Source organism: Buteo buteo, chromosome 1 (assembly GCF_964188355.1).
Source record: "Buteo buteo chromosome 1, bButBut1.hap1.1, whole genome shotgun sequence".
NCBI lineage: Eukaryota > Metazoa > Chordata > Aves > Accipitriformes > Accipitridae > Buteo > Buteo buteo.
The window spans coordinates 67,272,922-67,294,557 of NC_134171.1; positions in this window are offsets into that span (position 1 = coordinate 67,272,922).

Below are 21,636 nucleotides of genomic sequence, written 5' to 3' on the forward strand. Positions count from 1 at the left end.
ACCTCATGACTCAATGGCAGGGCTCTCCTTATTGTCTTCCCTGAACCGATCCCCAAATAGGTAAGGCTTGTAGTATATGTTTGGTGACATATGGTTAGCATGTTACACAGCTTACCGACGTAGTTTCATGCTAATGCTTGTTGTGAGCAAATAAAAGTTGAGTTTTGTGAGTTAAAGGATCCCTGGTATTGTTTCAGCTTAATCCTGACCTGGGAATCGATGAACCTGAGTTGTCATCCAGAGAAATTGGGACATGACAGAATCCACTTGCCCTCTCGATATATTGTGTCCTTTTCCAGCGATTCTTACAAAGAAACGAAGGTCTCCCTCTTTGGGCTGTTGAGGTCTGGGGGGAGTTAACTGGATGAAGTGAGATTTGACTGGGTGATGCTCAGCTGGTAAGTGCTTGTGTGGCAGCAGAGATAGTTAGAAATAGAAATTGGAGAATGCAGAGGGGAGAACACATGGTAGATGCAATGTACACTTTAAGCAGTGCTAAAGGAACACAATGTCTATTTTTCTAGAGGTAATATTACCTCAAATTGGGGAGCTGACCGGTTCCTACTGGGCCTGCGGGTCATCCCCTACCAAGAGACAGTTTAACTTCACCATGTGGGTTGCAGTGGCTGGATCCAACAAGGTGGGCTGGAGCTAAAGTTCCTTCTTTCAGTTGAGCTCTCCTTGCTTTGGCATGTTATAATCAGACATTTAACATGATTTTAACATAGGGGGGTTTTTGTATTCAGTCTCTTTGCGTGGTTTAAAATTCATTTCCAGGCTGTGATCTAATGGCAGTAATTACCTCAGAAGTGCATACGGTACAGGGTATGTTTATTTTTGTTTCAGCCAAGGCAAATGATTACAAGTCTTGGCTTCACTTCAGGGCTCAACTCTGTTGGGAGAGCCAAAAACAACATCTACCTTTGCAATCTGGCAAGCAGGTCCTAAATACCTTACATGAATGTTTGATTTAATGATATGAAGGGTAGTGAGAGCAGGAGAGCAAGGCGCTTTGAGTCTTGATGTTGCAGTGGATCGCTGGAGTGCAAATTACTTACTAATGCTACATTGTGGAGTGACCTAGCTTTGTCATACAGTGACTACCACTCCCTATTATCAAATGGTAATTTGCCCACTAATTCTCTTGAGTTTCTGCCATGCCTTGTGAGCAATTTGGCTAACACTGGCAACAGCATGAAAGGCACGAATAGCAAAACACCTGTAAGATTTGTCTTCCTGTAGGTTTCAGTAGCTATAGGAATAATTCAGCCTGTTACATGCAAAAATGAGTTTGCATAATTGCATACTTGGATCTCATGTCACATGTGCAAGCATAGCTGTTCCCCCTTTAAGTATTTCCTGGCAGAAGCACCTGATGAGACAGTGGTGGATGAACAGGGAGAACAATCTACTTTATTCCTGCTGAACAATGTGTGGTGATAAAGCCCACCCTGCGTACTCATCTGTACAGGGTTAACTGAGAAGTTTATGCTTTGGTGCTTCTGCCAAGGTGCAGAGGATTTGATTTAATTCTTCTACTTAAAGAATTGCAACATAAAAATCAAGTCCTTAACTATGTCTCTAAAAAGCAGAGGGGAAGTTTTCATCCTTCCCTCAGTTTAATTTCTTTGTGATGTGTACTGAAACACAGCTGGATATTTTGGGTCAGCAGTTGGCTGCACATGGAAGACACATGCAAGAATTTTGTGGATCCTAGCTAAATCTATAAAAAGGAAATGTGCCCTTTTGAGTATCTGACAGCTTTGGGGGATTTCTTTGTAAGTGCAACTAATGTGATATCCTGATTTCACGTGTCCTTTTTTACTTTGTAACTCTTGGGAAGAACAAGAAGTTAGGGAAGACAGTAGAGAACACTTGTCCTAATGGGTAGCTGAATAGAGAAGTGAGATGATGATAATTACCTTGGAGCTGCAACAAGTTTCTGCAGGAACCAGGAGTACTCAGCACATCTCAAGTTCATGAAAGGAGGATTTAGCCTACTTTAAACGTGTTTTTCATTATTGCCATGACCATTTGACAGTATTTGACAGTCCATCTGGATTCAGGAGACCTACAAATGCTCAAAACCACTGAAAAGAGAGGCTTACTCTTTAAAATGTTGACTCTTGCTTTCTGGGAAGAAGAGGCATGTTGTCCTGGCTGTTCCATTTTTTAAACCACTTAAGCCTCATCAACTTAAGTAGAGTTGCTCCGAGTTTATGCTGGAAAAGAGAAGACTAAAGTCTGCCCCCCTTGAATAGAAAATGCTATTTTAATGTTTGAGTATTTTCTGGCTTTCTCACTTGACTTCACAATCTAATTTATCTGCTACCAGAGATCCTCTCAGTCAAATATATGTTAAGAATTTAAAAGCAATATATATTTAAATGTAAAACAACATGGATGAGTGTGTGCTCACATGCAAAAGTACGTTTGGGGGGGTGTACACATATACACATATACATGCAGTTTCAGTAAGTGAGAGAAGATGAGATGATACAGTGGTGATAAGTGAGATTGTGAATTACATTTTCAAGAATTTTGAGTTGTTTCATGAATGCTGAAACTGTAAAGGGTGATGTTAGAACTTACAGAACTACTGAAATTATGCCAAGAGCATAATTTCCTTTTGAAATGGAGAGTGTATAGTCCTTTGTCAGGGGTCTCCTGCTCTTCACTGTTCATTATTTCAGATGAAAGTGAGTGGCTAATAACACTTGCATGTAATAACTGTTTATTTTGACCTCTGGAAAAGACTGATGTGCTGAGGGATAGCATCTAACCTACAGAGAAAAAAAAAAAGCATCTTTATTAAAAGTGTGAAATGAAGCTTCTTCAAAGTGTGAAATGAAGCTTCTTCAAAGTGTGAAATGAAGCTTCTTCAAAGTCGTGATTCTACTTTGCTTTGAACTAAGTGTTTGTAGGAAAGGAAGAATCCAAACCCAACAGGTTCTCATCCCAGATCTTGAGGTAACATGTATTTCTGTGGAGATAATAATATTGCTTCCACTTCATTGATTAACCTAACATTTTGTACAAACTTAAAAGAAGAAATAACCCTATCTGTTTTCCTTTTTCTCTTCTCCTGTACAACTGCAGTAGCAGATGAACTCATTTACTGAAGTCTTTGTATGTGTACATAATTTATTAAAGGTTGTCAAAATTCAGGAAGAACTTTGCATTTATTATTGAAAACAGTGCAGACTACCATTATTTTGAAGAGGATTAAGAAAGATAAATTATTTTAGTTAGATCCTTTTTCTGAGAGGGTTTCTCCAATACTTTCCAAAATGCTGAAAAATCTCATTTTATTTGTCATCAGCACGATGACTGCAGTAGGATGCGGCTGTGAAACACTACTCAGTGAGACAGGACCACTTGCATGATGGCTGTAGAGTAGGAAGATGGACATTAAAACTGGACTCTGTATGGGGTTGGGAAGCCAGTGCCAAGAGTGGAGCTCCCAGCTGTTGTGTTCATAACAAGTTGAATTATTGTCACTTTAAATTCTATGGGTTTCAGTCTTTCCAGATTGTGTTGCTGAAGTCTTAGACATAATTAATTTCACATAGTGCTACCTGTGGTTATATTAATGCTGGATGCTTGTGGGAAGTGGTCACACACACACACAGGCACCCAACTGAAATCCCTGCTTGATTTGAGCAGCAACAGAAAGGTTAAAAAAATGGACCTTTTCATGCTTTCATGGGATCAGAAGTAATACCTTTAAAATTGTGGTGTAGAAACTCTGTTACACCATATGCACTGCTCGTAACACCATGAACTATTTTGTAGGCTTGTGAAACTGAAGGCCAGTGGAAGATCTGAGAGCTTCTGAAAGAGGGAGCCCTGTGGGACCGAGCTAGAGCTTCATGTCTTCCATTCCACCTCAGAGGCAATGCTCTGTAAGGTTCACAAACCTTGCACATGTTTCTTCCAAATATTTTGAAACTGAAGAATGTGAGAAGCCGTTGCACTCTTCTAGAAAGAAATTGTTGTATTTGCTTCACTGTCGTTGACTGCTGCAGTTAAGTAGCAGCTAGTATAAAAACACAAGAAAAACAGAAAGTTAGTGGATCTGTAAAAGTGTCTTAAACTTACTCCAACCCTGATAAAAACAAAAATCTAAAAGCATGCAGAAACATATGTATGTAGCTATACTGTCATTTCCTTCAGATTCCAAGATATTAAGGAATTGGTTTACTCAACACTGAAGGAAAACACAACAGAAATGGCCAAAAAAAGCACTCCTATTCCCATAAATGTTATGAAAAGGCAGCAAAACTCTGAGTGACCTTCAGACATTAAAGAGTTTGAAGCTAAGGATCTTTCATACCTATCTATGCCATCTTATACATAGGTTTATCTATAACACACCTAGGTATACTTATCTATGCTATTTTATAATATCTAATGAGCAAAAAAAAAAAGCAAATCTTTGAAACACAATTTTCTTCAGCAAAATCATTAATTAAAAAAATAAGCTTTTGAAAAAGGAAATCTGCTGTGTTGCAGTGATCCTCAGGCTTATTCTGTTACTGCTTTTAGTAGAAGTAATTAAAAAAAATCACTATTGGCCTACCTATGAAAAAATGACTCCTTTCAAGGCTCAAAAACTACTTTACAAAACGTACAACTTTGTGAAGCTTACTTTTAGTCAGAATTCTTTCAGGCATCCTGAGAATGTTACTGCTTGATCTTAAAATGAATATATAGAGAGGAGATTGCAAGGTGATTTTCCTTGGAAAAAAGTAGAACAACACAGCCTGAGGGAGGTTAGCACTGATGGGGGAGCAGTAACTTTTCTTAGATGTGAGATTTTGTTGTTTTTATTTGAACTAGCGTGTTTGGAGGAACAGGCGAGCTTTTGAAGGCTCACATGCTCCTTCAGCATGAAATCAAAGCAACAAACTTCACTTGAGAGAAGAACAGTTGCGCACAACTTAATTACATTGATCAATGAGATGATTTAGAGTTAGGAGGGATGTGTGCAGAAAAGGTCAGAATCTGGGAAGAGCTCGAGGCCAGTTTAATGTGCTCATTTCCCCAACTCTGGCTTCCCAAGAGCTTCCACAAAGATCATTAAAGTCGGTGAATGCTGAGATCTTCAAAACATTATGGACATGTAAACTTCTTTATCTAGAAAAAAATTACATGATTTTTCTTTACATCCACCAGTAGCTAAGCCAAGCTTATTTCAAGTGGGGAAGACTTGTAATATCAAAGATTTACTTAATTTTCATTGCTGCACATAAAACATCTGACAGTATTTGCCGAGAAAACCAAAATGCCTCTCTTTGTTTGTACAAGCCAAAGGAAAAGTACAGTGTATCCATCTGCAAATGAACATCAAAGCACTTTTGCAAAATCAGGGATGGTGACATATATTTGGAGAAACAGTATGAGAGCTGCCTGTTACAGAGTCATGGGGGTCTCTGCACTTACCAAGCATAATCCTGATTGGAGCCACATCTTTTCTTTTTTCTCCTTTTTATCACTTCGTGGTTAACATTTGCTGATGAGTAGGATTAACAGCACATTTTCAGTGACATTTAGCTCTTTTAACAAGCTCTCTCCAGTCAAAGGTGGCTGCCCTGAAAAAAAAAGAGAAAAGTCATTAAGCAAACAAATCTTTGCCAAGAGTTGATGCTAAACATGCCATCACCCTGTGTGAGTTATTCACTGTATATGAAATTTATTCCACAGGACTGTGACCTTGATGTTGATTAACCAGAAATCCCTTCTCTTGTCATTATTAACAGCTTTAGGTGCCTCAAGTGGCTCCTCTCTCTTATTTTTTTTAAGCATCCATTAAGGAAGATTTTCTCAATTTATTATTTCTTTCGTAGTGCTGCTCATTGGCATAACCTCTTGAGGCATGACCGCTCATTTCCATGAGGCTGCCAGGACAGCGGTGGGCTGGTCATGCAGTTGGTCTGCCCCTCTCTGCTTAGCGCACCCACCGTGGTGTGAAGGATTACTGACATGTCATGAAAGGCAAACAGGCCTTCAGAAGAACCGGGGTATTCCTTTAGCATGATGACGCATCTGAATAGTCTTACAGATGCCTCTGAGTCCGAGGGGTCTCAGGGGAGACTTTTATTGTTCCAGGCAATTCAGTCCATTATCCAAAAAGCATGGAAAGAGAAATGGAATTTTTCCCTCTGCGCATTTGTATTTCCTGGGCCTGTCAGTCGTGGCAAGGCTGCTTTGTGGCTCTATGGGCAGGCACAGGGCAGAGATACTGTCTGTGTACAGAACAGAGTTTCTGCACTAGTTCTTGCGAGGCAGAGAGGGAGCATATTATGGCTGTTCTTTACTTGGTCAAGGCTCAAAAGGGCCTCTGTAGACGCAGGAGATGGAGCATCAGTAGATTGCCCTTAGGTCACTCAGCTCTGAGTAGACTCCAAATATGGAAGATGGTTTAAATCCACCTCCAGCTCAGTATAAACACAGGATCAGAGCAAGAACTGAACCTTTTTGCTGCCTGCTGCTAAGCGTGAAACCGTTTACGGAACAGAAACACTGCGAGTATTTACTTATGCTGGCAATATCTGGAAGGGGAAAAAAAAAATCAAAGGACAAGAACTACACAAAAAAAATGCTGGATGTATTTTTTTGGATTCTTTTTGGGTGAGGTCACATGGCGATAAATGGAATAGTCTGGGAGAATTGAAAACTGAACTTGCTGTAAAGCCCGATTAGAGTGGGTTGCATGACAGAGTTTATATATATCTGGCACCTCTTGCTGTGAAGAAAGTCTGGCTGCCATAGACTTTGTGGCCATTGGCATAGATTCATTCAGTGCCTTGCGATTTTGCTCACCTTTGGCAGTCACTTGGCACACTCTCTTGTGGTGGAATATGAAGTTTATCACTGCAGCTGTATGAGATTGTACCTGGTCTGAAAGCTTTCAGGATCAATTATTGACAGTCCATGACTCCCTTTCTTTTCTACTGGCTACAACAGATGAGTGCATCGTTCATGTTTTGCTGTTCCTTCCATAGCTTGTAAGCAATCCCACAAAACCAAACATGAAAAAAAGCACAGCATCATTAAGATAACTTACATAATCTTAATTCTGCTCCTCTATGCAAATATATATATATGATTTTGGCACAGTCATTGGTAGGCTATATCTAACCTGAGTGACTGCTGCGGTACTCCCAAGCCCAGGTGGGTCCTTGGCCACATCTTGATCCTACAGTGGGATGGATGGTGCAAAGCAACCACCACTTCATTGTACTTCAGTTGCAAGGGGAAGACGGCTGGCTGCATGGAATGATTAGGAGTTGAGCCATGCTCTGTAGACCCTCAGCCTAAGTGCTCGGTGAGACCCTGGCTGTGGGCCATGCCCTTGGGCACACTTGCAAGGCTCCGTAGGTGCAGCATCATTTGTTCTTTATGGAACCGTCAATTCTGTGCATTTTGCAGGCAAGGCAGAGTGTGTGAGCTGTGGAGTAAATGTTGTCTTGAGCCTTAAGACACAGCTTCTTGTTAAATGTCCTGTGAAGACCAATATGGAGCTATTAATTCCTTAAGGGCAATACTAGGATGCTGTTGACAGTGGTATCACTATGATATGTGTAACATTGTTAGAGATGGGAGATGTATTAGTCCTGGCAAACTGCTGCATTTCTAGAGAGTGTTAATGCTCGGGTGGGGATGGTGGGACGGTGAGGTGAGGCAAGTGAGTAGATACAGCTGAAAACCATTGTCCAGTTCTTATTTACAGCACAAACATACACGCTTATGTTTTCGGCAAGTGTAGGCAAAATGGCATACCTAGCAGGGAATGCAAACAGCTATTACAGTTACATCCACAGGAGAACTCAGCAAGCCAAATACAAAATTACGAGGTCAGATGAGAAATACACAAACAAAGAAGCTGAAATGACATTTGAGATTTAAAAACTGAATATTCTTAAAGCATTGGTTTGTGTCACAATCTGTTTGTTTATCAAATGCTTTACTTTTGACAAAAGTACTTTCTTCATGAAACTGCCTGTGAAACTGAAAGTGAAAAAATTCTGATCAGCTTTGATCCAGATAGATACAGTTAGTTAATGTTTGACTAAATCAGTGTGTATACTGATTTACTACGAGTTTTCAGGTTAGTATACTAACAGTACTTTTTCAGTTTGGGTACTGGTTTGTTTCAGGCTTTGTTTTTCATTGGCTTGTAACACAGAAGCTAGTCTGCTGTTCTTATGTCTTTCTTTGGCTTTGAAAAGCTCCATTTATCCAGTTTTCTATGATTTACTGTGTTTTGTTATCTGTAGTATCATAGTATCTAATAGCCATACTAATGTGACAGGAACTATTTAAAGTGGGGAGAGAAGTTGTTTCACTGCAAAACATACTGCAGTGGCTCCAGCCAATACAAACTGGTTGCCTCTGCTATCTCTTGTTTTCTGTTGTTAATTAGGAGTGCAACATTTCAGCAATGTTTTCCTCTGTGTGTGCACAGGTTAAACTTAAAGGCAACTGTTGTTTTCTCTGTAGTGCTCTGGGCATTGCAGAGCACGACCTGCTACTCCATTAAGAAATCTGCAAAAACTGAGCTGATTCTCTCCTTGCATTGAACAGTTTCTTTGTTGGTTTTTAAGAATACACTCAGTTGCTTCATTTTTTCATGTTTTCTCTATCTCTTGAGAGATCCTAGTTTGCTCTTGTTTTCCTTTGTTATATAACACATCTAAATCTTTAAACTGAAGTGCAAACCCTGAATTTAGCACCGCACATCTTGCCTGGTGATTGGTGCTGTGGGTTTTGGGCTCTGATGACCCAGGCTACAATGCCATGGGCTATCTGCATGACAGCAGCATATTCAGTAACAGGTTATTTGGCGTCTTCCCCTAGATTGTCTTTCATGTGTGTTCTCCCACATTTTATTTGATTTCTCTATGTTAACTATAGAGCAAAAATAAGTTGATAGAATATCACCCTTTTTTAGAACCCTTTTTATGTTTCAGTTTTCCCCAGACACCTGGAAAGTGTCAGTTGTCAATAGTACGGTATCACAGGCTGGCAATGTGCTGACTGCCTCTTACCACCACCATCACCACCACAGTCGAGGTTCCTGTTTGGACATTGCCGAAAGGCAGGCTCTTCCCGATGACCTTGCTATTGGCACTGAGATTTTTACAACACTTGAGACTCTGGTAGCCATAGGATGTCACAGTTCACTGTTAAATGGCTAATTTGGCATGGGTACCATCTGGTATCCTCCTTTCCTGGAGACATTCCCCTCCAACCTTTCTTTTGCAATAGATGGTGAGGATGTAGGGAACTTAGAGCAGTATAGGAAGGCAGACAGAAAGCAAAGTAGAACTCCCTTTAATGCAGTCATTGAATGATGTGTAGCCACAAAAGCAAATTAAAACTTCTGGTACCAAAAGCTTAAGAGTTTGCTTCCCCCCAAAATATTCATTGGGTGTCCTGCCTGGCTCCAGCAGCTGTACTCAAAGGACAAGGTTCTCCAATCGTTGCTGTGTCATGTCTGCCAGCCTAGTGTGGGCATCTTTACTGTCTTAAATGGTGCTAGATGTTGTCTTTTAGGCAACTTAATCATGCCCAGATAAACTTAAAATCTCCCCTCAGTCAGGCTTATGGGGACTTAAAAGATACGTGGAGTTGTAGTCTAAAAACTAAGCACGGTGGTTTGCACAAGACCTTTGTTAGCAACCTTTTCTGCATGTTGGCTCTAGTGAAGCCTGCACTGTAACTGTGTGATGCTGAGAAAGGTTCCTTTTCATGTTATCTAAGGCTGGAAACCCTATACCCATTAATATTAGTGTTTTGCATGTAATACGTAGGTTCATTATGCTGCTGAAGACGGTCTGAATGTGCTGATACTGAAAGCGATTCAGGGCTGCACCTCACATCTGAGTCAGGAGTCCTTTGACTGCATATCATAAACCAGATCTTCTAGTGGCAACTCCACAGCAGAGATGGTCCTCACAACTACTCCCAAACCTGCTGATTTCCATGCGGGAAGGTAAGGGCTGGGAAAAGGAGCATATGTCATTTAAATCTTCACAGGGTTTCTAGAAGAGCATATAATGTACCTAGCAGGTAGTTTCACATGCTTTGAGAATTCACCCTGAATAATTTTCTTAAATAGATTTGTCTGTGGGGAAGGAGAGTAAGACAACATCTGTTCATCTTGTTAAATATATACTTAAAAAAATTAAAAGAATTATGCAACCTAGTTGAATTAAATAATTTTAGCTTTTGTTTAGCAGCATGTTAGTTAAACTGTCTTCCAGCTCCTGCATTGTAAACAAAGATAATATAAGAAAAATATTGACCAATTATTATGTTAATGTAATACAAAGCTGAGAAACTAAGTGTATGTGAACTAGAACAAGCTGAGACAATTGCAGAAGTCCTTGTAGCTTTCTAATTGGGAGGTTTGCCCTTTTGTTTATGGATAAGTTTTTATGGCTATATTACCAGTTAAAAAAATGTAGTGGAATCTGCATGTCCAATTTATTTGAATTCATATTGTTCCAAGTATTTTTGTTTATGATTTTAAACCCACAATATTACAGATGGACATCCTGTGTTTAGCCTCCTCCTCCTATGCTTTTATGAAGAAAGAGAGAAGGAGAGGTGCAAGATGACTGTAAAAAAAAAAAGAGAGAGAAAAGAAATGCTGCTCCTACTTGAATATTTTCATAACAGGTTGTTTTTCAAAATATGCAATTTCAAACCAGTGATGACCATTGTAGCTTTAGCTGTGACAAGAAAATGAATCGGGGACCTCTGCACTCAAAGCTGCACTGTGTGCTGCTGTGTTAATAGTGCAGAAGGCCTGTAATAAGAGTCACTCCATTAAAAAAATCCATCTAAGCCCTGCTTAGCTTTTAATGTGCATTAAACTAGGCAAACTCAAGTTGAAGTGGATCTCTGCTTCTTCTGTAACTTCTGTAACTGTACTGGAGGACGTACTGTGCAGTGGTGAAAGCAGTAGAGCGTGATCTTGGGTTGGGTCTAAGGGTGGCCTCAGGTTTGCTGTTTGACCTTGGACAAATTGCTTGGGCTGTGTCTATGGTGTTGGACCAAGGAGAAATGCATTGTTGGAACAGGCCTCATATACATTGCATCTCCTACCTCTCGTTTCCATGGAAGGAGAACTTGGATGTGTGGACTAGAAGAGAGCTGGAGCATGAACTAGCATGTCTCCTGGTCCATGTGTGCAAAGGTGGAGAAGTTCTGATGCCTGCTGTGCAACCTGGACAGGCTTCCCTTTTTCAGCACTATCACAAAATCAATAGAGATTGTGTTTACCAATCTTGTTAGGGAGCTGAGATGAACTCTGCAGCACCTGAATATTTCACTAGCATGGGTTGTTAAAGTGTTAGAGGGTCTAATATATATGTGGTATAGATATAGGACATATCTATAAAAATCCAGCTTGGAAATATCAGAGATGAGTATTTTGCTATTAATTTCTAGTTCAATCACCAGCATTCACATGTTTTCCTCTTTCTGCACGAAGGGTGATGGAAGTCCAAAGTTCAGTCGTGAATGCCCACTGGCAGCAACAGGATTGCGCACATGGACCTAAGGCCAAAAATTTGGCCTTAATTGGCCAAAATCTTACTAGAGAAGACGTGATGATTTCTTGGGGTTTCTTTCCATTAGCTATGAAAGAATGAGCTGTGCTACATCTAATTCAGAATTAGTGGTACTGCTGATATGCTTGATGTTTTTAACGCCCTGCTGTGGCTTGGTATAATTGGCTTTTTTGGTGTGTGTGAGTGAGGAGGATTGCAGACTACACAGAATGCAGCCTGTGTGGCATCAGGTCCCCTGTTGATTTAGTTTCATTTTCTGTTTTTCTGCCTTGCTCAACTGCCTGTAACGGCATTGAAGTATTCTTCTGATCTTTGTTTCCATGTGTTCACAAAATGCAGTTTCTGAAAGTCTTTATGCCGAAGGGACATTCAGAGCGAGAGGTAGGTCTCAGATTTGTTTCAAAAGCCATTGGCAAATTACATACTTGATTGAGCCTTGTTTATAATAACTTCTAGTGTGAAAGCCTTTGTGTTGGTATTAGATTAGATTAAACAAGGAAGGGTCGAATTAAAGCTCCCAGAAATTATTTGCTTGTGGTATTGACATGCTGCTTTGAAGCAGAAAGTAATGGAAATTTCATGAGAAAGTCTGTGGTCCCAAGAAGTGTGGCTAGGTTTTTCCCTCTTCTACCATCTACACTGCATTAGAAGAGCTTTAATTTGGTGACTTGGAGTATGACATAATAAATTGGTAACTCATAATGAAAATATGACATCCCATGGAAACTCTTATCATTCTCCAACTTCTTTACTGAACTTTAGGGCTCCTGGCCAACTTTCCACTGCTCATCCCCACTGCATCTTACTTTGTTAGTAATACTCTGTGTTAAGTTTTGCCTCTTGCTATTGCTGAGTTGCATGATCAGACACCTGGGGAACTGTGGATCCATTTACGTCCTGGCTCACAGCAACTTCATGCATACTTGCTGGGACCTTAATACAGAAACTCAGGTCAGGCAAATCCATTCAGTAGAAGTACATGAGTCCTACCTTGGACTGCAAGTACAGACAAGCACCTGATGTTACCATCCATACTGTTCTGTCAGAGTCTAAGCTCTTTTCTGAATAATTCCTGCCCAGAATTGTGTTCAGAGATACAGACAGCAACAACTTGGTACATACCACAGAGGAGTTGTGGGGAATCACAGACCCTGGCAACTGGAGGAGTACATGGCTGTGCTTCCCTTAGGTACTGAAGAACTAAACTGCAGAAAAAGGCATTAGGCTGGGACAGGTTTATGTCTTTACAGGAACAGTCTCCAAAACTTAAGATAAATACATCCTCTGGCCTCCTACTCACCCACTGTTAAACTCTGTGTCCATGCCAAGATCTTGCCTACCAGACTAAAGTAATCTCTCTACCTCCACAGCTTGTCATATTGTCCCCTGCCATCTGCCAAAACATACTTGCCAAAATAGACTTCCTTACCCACAGCTCAGGATAATTCACTTTCCCACCCCTGTAGCCCCTTCCTGGCTTCATGACCCTTACCAAAATTTTATCATCATCTTCCAAATCAGAAATAATTTTACTGCTTCAACTCCTTTCACTTAATTCCTCCTCTCATTTCCTTATCTTCTTGCTTCTTGCTGTTTCCAATCTGTATGCATGTTTATGCGGCTCTAGCTGAATAAGAGTGTTGATCATTTTATATGTGGAAATGAGTGGAGAAGTGGAAAAGATGATCTAGAATAAGATGCCAGCTCTTAAAGAATTTGAATTTTCTAAGTCTTGTGACTGAAGAAGAGTTAGAACTTACCCAAGTTAGAGGACAGTACTTTGTCATTGAGAAAAAATCAGTACTAGTGACAAGCAGTAGAAGTGTATTTGCTCCCTGCAGAGTGCCAACAAATTGCATCAGTGAAGTCTTGTGAAAGCTAACTTCCAGACCAAGTGATTTGGGGGGAGAAGAAATCAGTTGAACTACATTTCATCAGGCTGGATTTGGTAGTGAGGATTGGCCACGCATACTGACTACTGTCTTCCGGATGTGCTGACTGTTACTTAATTCAGGCTACAAATTTAAATGAACTGTGGATATTGCAAGCTTCCAGGTGTTCAGGGTTGAGTTCCACTTATTCAATTATGTTGTCTTGAGCACCCAGAGGGTAGCGGGTGACCAGCTTTCTGAAGACTTATTTGAGAGGAAGATTCAGCCCCTTCCCCCACCCCCTCATTGTCCCATTCTCCTGTCTGGAAAAGTTTGTGAGAGTTTTATGGATATAAATGATCATTGAACCATTAATTTATGTCCAGAAGGGTATTGTTCTGTATGCCTACCACCAATGACAAAGTAAGGATATAAAGCATTGACCTTTCCTATATCAGTAAAACCAAAATCTTTTCAAAGTCATCAGAAGCACTTGAAGCAAGAAATGCATGCCAAGGTACCGTATACTGAACACGAACTGAAGATGAATAGCTTACAGAGCAGGCAGACTTTTAAGCACAGGATTGGCAAGCATGATGTACAAAACAGTTAGCAAAATGATGGGCTTAATGCTCAAGAAAGTGGCTTTCCATAGTCTGTCTTCTCTTTCTTCCACTGTGTAAGGGACCACCATACAGACTGCTTCATTATTTCAGCTTCCCTCTTACAGAAATTGGAGGGACTTCATGAACTTTTGCTGTCTCAGCCTGAAGCCAGACAGCAGTTTTGTCATTTGAGTTCTCTGTGTTTGGTTTAACGCTTTGCTAGAAAGCAGCCATTTACCATGCTGAGTGTGGCTGCTTTGTATTAGAAGGGAACTACAAGACAGCAAGGCTGCCATAGAGTTTCTCCTTTCCATCTCAGTTCTTGTTGCCTTTTTTCCCTGTATTATATGTATTTGAAGAAAAACATTGAGTAGCGTGCAATGAACAGTGTCTATGGCAGATACTGCTTTTTCCCAGCAACCTGAAAGACAGGAAGAGCTCTGGATTTTGGAGATAGGAAGACAAGAGTGAATCTATCTTATGCTGTGAACTATGTCAGTGACTAATTTCTTTCAGGATCAGGAGGCCAACAAGCATAGCTTGAAGTTATTTTTGGCCCTCATTTCTAGCCATCGGTGAACCACCTCAGGGGTGGCAACTGCTTGGTTCTAACCTTGTGAGATTCATCTTCCTTTGGTCCCCAGCCAATCCACAGTGCGTGCCTATGTGAAAAGAAAAAGCCAGTGGTCTACAGAAGCTGTCGTATACTAGAGGGCACGTCTTTTAAACCTCCTTACAAATTGCCTCAGATTTTCTGAGGGAAGAGAACCAGGAAGGACAGTTCCACATCTGTCATCACCGTTTTACTCACAGATCCTCTGGCTTGACAGCATCTCGGAAACAAATTGCCTGTACTTGCCATGCAAGTTGCAAAATGTTCGTAAAATCATCTTGTCTTGGTAATACAGCTGGAAGAAAATTTCCTGCCTCCAGTGAGTATTCACCTTTGAAATGCTTTTGCTTTTATTTTCTGTTCAGAGAAAGTCTCTAAGACTAAATGTGTCTAATTGTCACTTAGGGACTCCTAGGGACCTGTTACTATCCTGGAACTTCAATGCCATGCTGAATTTGTGGATTCAGTTTTTCCATCAAGCCTGTGAAAGCTGTGACTCTTTCCCATTATTTGGGCATTGTTGATAGATAGCATTGCACCTCCAAAAGCACCTCAGCTGAAATTATGTCTTTCAGAGCCAGTAGTATATTCCTTGCCTCTTTAGCAGTTTTTTGCATCACTTGGACCAAATTCTTTCACATCAGTAGTGTTGTGCTGTGGTGCGGAATTTCAGCCACTCTATTTAGCAGGCACACACAGTTACTTGATCTTAGCTCTTTCAGTGGCAATGAATCTCCCACTTTCTTCATAAATTGAATTCAATTATCACTTCTTTACCCTGTCATCACAAGCAAGTTTAGACATCTTGCTTTTCACCTCGCATTTTAAGTAGAAGAAACAATAGTAGCAACCACCTGCATTTTTATGGCGTAAGAGATGGCCTAAAGAATTAATAAAATTTGCAGCTGCAAAGGAATTTTGATTAAGTTTGTCTAGCATGCTTTTACAAACTACTCTTAAGCTCCATGAGATCCCCTGAATTCAACCTGGTGTTATTTGTCTTAGACTGACAAATGAGTTACATAAAGGCTATGAGACCTGTTGAAAGTTGCATAAGTCAGTGTTAGTGTTAGAAAGAGGGCATCAATATAGTTGGCTAAGTATTCCTCGTGCTGCTACCAAAGCACATAGCCTGTGCACTAGGTGTTTCAGCTGACAGTGAACAGTTAAACAAAGTACCAAGTTGAATCAAGGGGAGATTCTGCAGCTAATGAAAAACTGGTCAAACTTTTGCTCCTATTACTGTGGATATAATAAAGACTTCTCTCCTTCCATTGAGGAAATCTCAGCAGGCCGAGCCCATACATTTTTCCACCTTGATAGCAGTGTAACTGTCCCGGAAATTGTACAAGCTTCCTTCAGGCTGGCAGCATAAACTGCCACTTTCACTTCATCAAGCCGAAGCGTTAACTACTTCCCATTAACTCAAATGTTCCCAGGTTCAGGATCAAAAGAACCTACTCAAGCAAAGCATCTGTCTGAGTTCCTCTCATGTTAATGTTCCATACAGTATGCTTCTGAAAGGCTGTCAAGAGAGGAAAGCCTTGGCAATTCTGTTTCTTCCACTCTTTAGGGGGGTGGAAAAAAAAGAAAGAAAGAAAGAAAAAGAAAAGCTTGTTGTGTGCCTTCTCCTTGTACTTATGTAAGTTTGTGTCTTTGTTATGAGCTCTGATACTTTGAAGGGTTGGAGAAGGAGAGATTGGTAGTCCTCTCACGGAGTTAACAGTCAGGAATTTGCAAACCTGAGACCCTTGACCCCAGCATGTGAATCCACCAAGTGCAGGGCAGAATTAGAAAGCGTGAGGTGGCTCTTGTCCAGGGGAACAATGCTAATGTGGTATAGGTGATGCGGTATTTCAGATGTCCATTTCACAATATGTACAAGAGGGCAAAAAAATCCAGATGACCTCTCTGTCTGGGAAGAGGGCTAAGTGGAACTAGATGCAGAGACACATTTCAGTCACGAATGAATATTACATCTGCACAGTGAGCTCACCTTTTACTGACCACAGGATTTTTGAATCAGAGGAACACATCTGTTCATGCAAACCTAACTCCTTCATCTCATTAGAGCTGGCTTCTACTCTAGAAACATGAATTATCTGTAATTTTCCTTATGTAACTCTGCTATGGAGGGCAGCCTTGTTCCACTCTTGTTTCTGTCTGTATCTAAAGATATGTCATGTGCCAGAGAGGAATTCAAGCTGGAAAGCCATAACCATACACCCCAAACAGGCACTCAGGAAGAGTTAAAATAAGTAAAAGGGGTAAGCACAGATGTGATAGCACACTTCAATGATCTCCCATCCTTAGCTCAGTGAAGTGATTTCATGAACCCCCTCTTGTTTGCCTGTTGACTAACTTCCAGTAAATATTTCTTAGCTGCCTATCTGGTATCTTATGCAGAGTTCTTGTATCTACATTGTCATTTGTCCAGGAGTTCCTCATGTTTCTGGCTTATTGTATGGAGAGCCATTTCTTTCTCTCTGATTTGAACTTGACTCCTACCTTCATTTTTCAGTCCTAAGTTCTTGTATTGGAAGAAACGGTTGATTCCTATACACCTTCTCCAAACTACTTTCTCATGTTTGTCAGCCTTGTCTATGCCTCAGTCATCTCTTTCCCAGGCTGAAGAGTTCCAGTCTGTTAAGTCCTTCATTGTGCATTTGCTTTCTAGGTTCCACAGATGTAACACCTTGACTAAAATCGTTACCTTGAACACCAGCATGAAAATAAGTAAGGCAGACAAATAAAAAGAAAAAAAACATCTCAGCTGGTGGAAGATCTCTGCTCTGGAGCCATGATATGGGTAGGATATCCATGTGCAGCTACTGTGGAGGAGTTACCAAAGAGACCATCAGTGCCAGTATCTAAAATGTAAGGACAACACACATTAAGTCATCTTTTTCCAGAGATTGCTAGGAGCCTTAGGAATTCTAAAGGATTTGTTCCTAAAACATGGCAAAATTGTCCTTACTTGTGGGAAGAAATCGAAGAACTTGGAGCAATTAAAAACAATCAATCAAAATGAGAGCCCACCTGGAGTACTGCGTCCAGCTCTGGAGTCCTTGGCACATGAAAGACATGGACCTGTTGGAGCGGGTCCAGAGGAGGGCCACAAAAATGATCAGGGGAATGAAACGCCTCTCCTGTGAGGACAGGCTGAGAGAGTTGGAGTTGTTTAGCCTGGAGAAGAGAAGGCTCCAGGGAGACCTTGTTGCAGCCTTTCAGTACTTAAAGGGGGCTTATAAAGGGAGACAGACTTTTTAGTAGGGCCTGTTGTGATAGGACAAGGGACAATAGTTTTAAACTAAAAAAGGGTAGATTCAGACTAGATATAAGGAAGACATTTTTTACAGTAAGGCTGGTGAAACACTGGAGCAGGTTGCCCAGAGAGGTGGTAGGTGCCCCATCCCTGGACACATTCAAGGTCAGGTTGGATGGGGCACTCAGCAACCTGATCTAGTTGAATATGTCTCTGCTCATTGCAGGGGGGTTGGACTAGATGTCCTTTAAAGGTCCCTTCCAACCCAAACCATTCTATGATTCTATGAAAAAGCAGTACTAACAAAGAATAGGTTGTCATTACCAATACAATCTCATTGTACCGAAGGGGAGTTTTCAGTTTGCACCAATATCTCTAGCATACACACTCTCTCTGATAAGGGCAGTGACACCTCAGTGTTTTCCTTGTATGCACTCCCTCCTACATACCCATCATCCATTTTCAAAAAAACCCAGGCCCTCCAGTGTGATGGAGTTATTTCCTTGTCTCTCTGAACTTTCCTATTGCTGCAATTACCTCTTCTGTCACCTGGTGGCTGCTGAGCCCTCCTTCTGCAGCTCAGAAGGTGCCGTTTCCTCCTGGGACCACCAAAGAGCTCAGTGGCAGTCCCAGAAGATTTGTGATAAGGACACATTGGTCACAATTTTTTTATTCCTGGTTATAGAATCTGACACCATAATCTTTCTGTGAGCAAAATAGCCAGAGCTTTTCATGGAAAAGGAGAGAGAACAGCCATAAATATTCTAATTTTGAGTTAATTCTTGCTGTTTACACATAATTCCTCTTGGTAGTTTGAAGTGAGAATCAGGCCTTTAGTGTGGGAAAATACTTGATTCTTTACTAACATCCTCTTCTTCACAGTTGCATCCATAAATAAATTGACTGGGTCCAGGATGAGCAAGGTAATTATTTTTAACAGTGTTCATCCAGCTCTTTACCCCAAACTGGGGACAGTTCAAAACAGAATACTGAGAAAAAAACACTGAGTAATAAACGTAGTGTCAGTAATTGCTTAGTTTCTTTTCAAAGTGACAAGTGGGATCATTATCCTGTATGCATAACTAAGGGAACCTTTTTCTTTTTGTGACAAAGAGGGATTTTGTTTGCCAATGTGGTCTGAATATGCTGGGAAAACGTTGAGTAATCATTTTTATTAATCTTGGAGTTTGTAGGATGGTGATTTTGCTTCATATTTATTTTTTGGTATGTTTTTTTATTCCAATAAGTACATCCATAGGATCCTTATTTCCTCTTTGCTCAGCAGGGTTGTTAGAATGTGGTGTTGTGGTGATATATCTTGTTGAATAAGAGCAGGTGGTTTTCACCATTGCCTGTCCTCAGCCCGAGCTGCTGCCTGGTTTACAATGAGAGGTGTGAAATAGGCACACCTTTCCCACAGGGCAAACACAGGTTTGGGTGAAGGCTTGTGTGTAAAGGGCAGATAATTAATAGCTGTAAAGAGTCCATTTCTCTAAACATAGCAAGGTGGTGATTTTCACTGGAGCAAGTACTACCAAGGGAGAATTTTTACCAAAAAAAAAGAAAATAGAAAAAATCTGCTCAGGAATTTAAGGTCAGGAGTCCTGTTCAGAGCTGGTAATATTCATCCTCTTACCTCTTTCAGGTATTTCTATGAATCTGTTTTTGAGTACCTTTGGAGGGATGTCTGAGGTGTCTTTTCTGGGGGGCAGGGTGGAAGATGGTAGTGGGGAGTGCGAGCACTCGGCCCTTCCTGATGAAAGTCTGGCAGAGTCACAGCTGGTACAAGAAGGGCTCTCGATCTGTTCTCTTGAGACAAAAGACCCTGCAGAAGTGGTAGCCAGGACATGACCCTGTAGCCGTGGGGACAGGAGAGGACAGCTGGCCACTAGAGCCAGCGGAGGACACGTAAGCCCCTCTCCATGGACATGGTGCTTCAGGACCCTTGAGACCTCCAGAAGCAGAGTGCCCCAAGGGCAGATGGACCTTGTATGGCTCTTTCTGCAGGCTGCCTCTGACTGGGAGCCTTGGCATGGGAATCTCAGCAAAAAGCACAGAGGTCTGTGAGGGAGGAAGGACTACTCCTTGTGAAACGTGGCTCATTGCCAAAAAGGTACAGAGAAAAGTGTGTAGAAGTAAAAGCCCAGCCACTTTTTAATGATCTTCCTGAACCTCTGTGGTACTCTCCCTGCACAGGATCTGCCTCCTGACAGCAGGACCAGCTGAGATCCCTCTTAATTCAGATAAACAAAAGGGTGTTGCATTCCCGTTGGTTGGGAGAGAATATCTCCTTTCTAGTTGCCCTTCAAGATCCTGTCAGATTTGAGGAATTGCTGTCAGTCCCCCTGCCTTTCCATTACTGAAAAACAGGAGCAGCTCTCCTGTGTTTAGAAGTGCTTGTGCAGTGAGCTATGGTATGAGAGAGCAATTCTCTTTCTGGTCTGCTAAAACAGAGCAGTGCTCCCCAGAAAGTCTGCCAGGGCTGAGGGTTGCTCCCACCAGTGCTTCTCCTTGGTCCTGACTCCTCTTCAGTGGTGAACCCAGTAAGGGCTTGGGTTTCTCTTTCAGCCAGCTTTCTGCAGCGCTGGGGATTGGAGGGGAAAAGGTGGGCTGACCTGGCCTGCAGCAGGCCAAGGTGAAGGCTGGCAGGACCATGGCTTTGGTGGTGCCTCAGCTGGGGCAGGTCTGCAAGACAGGGCTGGTGTCTGAGGCCCCTCTGGGACACCACCAGGGCAACTCCGGTTTTAGGTGTGTTCCTAGTTCTCCTCAGATCTCTCGTGACCTGCCTTTTAAGTCCTCCTTTTCCACTGCTTCTGTTTCATTTATGACACTCGGCTTTCACACAGCTCTCGGAGCAGTTAAGGCTTGTTTTGTGATGATGACAGTGTTCCTCTTCCTTCAATCTTTCTTTTACATCTGTGTAGTTTTCTAAGTAGCATTTATACCGCCTTCCACCGCCTTCATTCCTTCCCAAAATTACACTGCATTTTCTGTGCTGCTGGCAGCTGCAGAGGCAGCCAACTGCTCTGCCTGAGGTTGTGCAGTGGTGGGAATGGAGCAAAAAGAGAGGCGAGACCTGAATCGTCTCGGTGTGGAGGGAGGAGGTGTAGGGGGACAGCCCCACGTGGAGGGACTAGCAGCCTGTGTGGCACAAAAACTTTTTAAACTCACAACAGGGGAACTCTCTGTGGATTGAATGCTTCAAAGGGAGAGCCTGCCTGCTACAAAAAACAGATCTTTAAATAACTTGGAGAGCAATGAGAAAAAGTCTGAGCTGCTCGCTCACAGGAAGAGAGCAGGCTATACTCAGCCAGGGTGTAAAGCAGTGTAATCCCATTGGCTTTGGGGACATTGCAAGGGCTTACACCATGGAAGATTTTAGCCTACTGGGTCCAACAGTCTTACTAAGGCTGAATAATTCTTTTGTCCCATTTCTGCATCGTGATTGCAGCAATAGGCACCAAAATGTGTGTTGGTTTTGGTTCCAGGGAGGCAAGTTTTACCAGGCTTGTGTGAGGGATCCTTGTTAAAACCGCACTGCTGAACTGAAGGGAAAGTTTCTTCAGCTTTCCAAAAAGTTCTCTTTCAGGGCAGACTTCAAGCTTGGAAAATGTCAGCCCGCGAGGTGAAACTTAAGGAAAATTACAAGCAATAGAGAACAAACGGTTATAATGGAAATCCTTTGCCAGGGTTGAAA